A 3,370-nucleotide genomic window follows, 5' to 3' on the forward strand; every position below is an offset into this window, starting at 1 on the left:
ATTAGGGTTTTAGGGTTTCATTCTTTATCAATCAATCCATGTTTGATTATGGGTTCTTAGGTTTTGAATTACTTTTTAACCTTAGATGATTGTTGAATCGGACCACCAAAGGAGTTGAGTCGCGAGCTGGACACGAACGGGACGCGAGCTGGAATGGATCGAGTCGCTTCTATCGGGTCGCAGATGTTGCTTTATCGGGAACGCCTTGATCGTCGGACGCGAGCTGTCTGATGTTGTCGTGAACGAGGAAGAGGTCGCGTGCTGGAGCTGCTCTCGGGTCGCAAACGTCTGAGTTAGGATCAGGAACGCCTTGGGCTGAAGCTGATCGGGGACGCGAGCTGGAACATATGCGGGAAAAAGAGACGCTATCAGGCTTTAGGGTTCGTCGGATCGCCAGCTAGGGTTAGGGTTTTAGGGTTTCTCGATTTGGGTATTAGCTTAGGGATTTAGAGTTTCGTGCTGATAACGTGTTATAAAAGTAATGGAAAAGTCTATCTTTATTCATAACATAGAGGTTCCTTATATAGGAGATTACACCGTCATAGATAAATGGAAAGATTACAAATCATAATCTCTTGGTTATGAGTCATCCACAGTCTGGTTCACAACAATTTTAACATTATTATAGTATTATGGGTTGGAGGTAGAACCGTAAGAGTTTTCTTTTATATATATATATATATATATATATATAATTACAGAAAATTTAAAATTAAGATATATATATTTTTAAACAAAATAGATTGTAAGGCTCCTGCCATAAGAGAAGCCATTTCCCTCAACATCATTCATATATGGCTCTGTTTAGGTTCTCAAGTGCTCGATAGAGCTATCTCTTCATGGAGACGCCGATGGATCTCTTGAGAGTGCTCTCGGACATTAATTCCTTGTATTTGCTTCGTTTTTTTCCGTTTTACTTTTGTAGTATTTCATTTGTATCAAGAAACTATAAGGAATAGGCCCGCATACTAAACTGCAAAAGCAAGTTTACTCTCCTGTATTGAATTTGGGCCTTAACCCAGGCCCTTTCCATTATTAAAAATGTTGTTCAAAAAAAAAAATTACAAGGCATAAATCTGGAAAAACGTTCATTTCATATCCAATAATTGAGATGCATTCAATTTATATCTGACTTATGGGACAGTGCACAAACATACACGTACTTTCGAAAATTTCAAATAACATACAGATTGTTTATTTTTTTGGCGAAATCATACACCCGTCGCCACATAAGCTGCCATGTCATCTAATTTTGCTAACATAGATGGTAAGTCAGCAAATTTTGCTGACGAGAATGCCACATGTACAAGTTTTTGTTAGAAAAAAACAAATTCGTTTCATAAAAATAACTTTTTTAAAATATAAAATTTTATATTTAATAATATTAACAAAACATAACTAAATCATAAAAAAAATTAATCTTATATAAGAGATATATTCATAAATGTTATATAATAAATTTACATCATAAATTTTTAAATGTAGTGTCTGTGTACCCATTGGAATCCAGGTCGGGTTTTCGGATTTCGGTTCTATTTTGTAACTCATCCTCAGACCCATACTTGAATTTATGTAAGTATGTATCAGATATGTTTTGAAACACCCTAGAAGACCCATTCGAGTATTTTTTACATTTGGGACCAGGTACGGATCAGATTTTTTGGTTCGGGTTCGGTTCAGATTTTAGGTCACGGATTTTACGCCCAACCCTAAACACAACCATGACTAACTGATAACTCTTATATGGACGATATTTTGATAGAACCAAAATATTTAAGAATGTATGTGTTATATAAGACTAAAATTTTATGATTTAATTAATTTTTGTAAATATTACTAAATAATAAAATTTTATAATTTCTAAAAAAATATTTATATAAAACGACTATTTTGTTTCTTTCTTTAAAAATACTTGTAAATGTGGCATCATCATCAGAAAAATTAGCTGATTTAGCATCTACGTCACAAAAATTAGATGATGTGGCAGCTGATGTGACGTATGATGTATGATTTCGTCAAAAAAGATAAACAATAGGTATGTTATTTGAAATTTTCGAAAGTATGGGTATGTTTAAATTGTTTGTTAAATCGGCTATTACACTTTCAAATTGTCGTGCATATGTTTAAACTTAGATTGTCATGGATATATTTAAATTTAAAGTGTCGTGCATATATTTTAAGTTAAATTTATTTTATAATAACCTCAAAATCAACTGTGCAGAGATATTAATTTGATTGTAGATCTCTATATCATTGATATATATTTTATTTTCTAAATAATATTGAAAAACGTTCTGAATTATAAAACCACAACAAAACCATATTTAGACTTCAAAAAAAAAAAAAACAAATACAGAGCTAAACTAATATTTAAATTTTAAGTTAATAAAAATTTATCTTAAATATTTAATTTAACTATTTCAACTATTTTTGAAATAATATCTCATCTGTAGGGCGAACCGACCCTAGTTATGTATAAATAACAACTTTATTTATGGATATTAGTCATAAATATCGTCTGTGGTTATGGCAACCACAAATAGCGACGTTTGAAAATAGTCACAAGTTCAAAGTTAAAAAATTATTTTGTAGTTATTTGTATCTATAAGTCAAATCGTCGGGAAAACGAGTTAATAGCCACAATTGTTTTGGCTAATTATATTTTTTTCTGGTAGTGACAGCTCATCTTAGACAATGTTAGAAACACATTACAGTTTTTTTATTCAAAAAGGCTATACGGATCCTACCCACCTATTAACGTAAAATTTATGTCAGAAAAGAAGTGGATGAACATGATGTGAAATATGGAATGCTGAATGTGGGAACCGAAATTCGCACTGTCGATTTCCGTTTAAATTATTTCCGTTTAAATTAGGAAACTAGGAAAACCCTAATTTTCCATAGGTCCCGGAGATCTGTTAATACCACACGCTAAACAATCAGAACACAAGATATCAACGACAAAATACAAAAATCGTAAAAAGAGAGCAAAATAGATCTGTTTACAACAAGGTATAAGCCTGGGCTCGAGAGCTGTCGGCGAGATTCCTAGTTCTAGCAACCCTAAGACGGCTAAACCTAATTGACTCGCAGCTCGAAATAACAAAAACAAAAATATGCCTAAATCGCTCTAAGTGCTAACACTACAGGTAAACATCGTAATTCTGACGGAGATTCTGACGGAAAATGAGATCCTCGGAATATACCGATGAAATACCGAGGAAGGCATATTCCTCGGAAAACACCGACGAATATTCGAAGATATATTATAGCCGTTGGAGAGCCGTTGGGGATTTTAAAAATTCCGAGGAGATTCCGAGGAAAGAGCCGTTGCCGTCGGTATTCCGTCAGAATTTCCTCGGTACTGTCG

The sequence above is a fragment of the Brassica oleracea genome, chromosome C3 (genome assembly GCF_000695525.1).
Source record: "Brassica oleracea var. oleracea cultivar TO1000 chromosome C3, BOL, whole genome shotgun sequence".
In the NCBI taxonomy this organism is placed as follows: Eukaryota; Viridiplantae; Streptophyta; class Magnoliopsida; order Brassicales; family Brassicaceae; genus Brassica; species Brassica oleracea.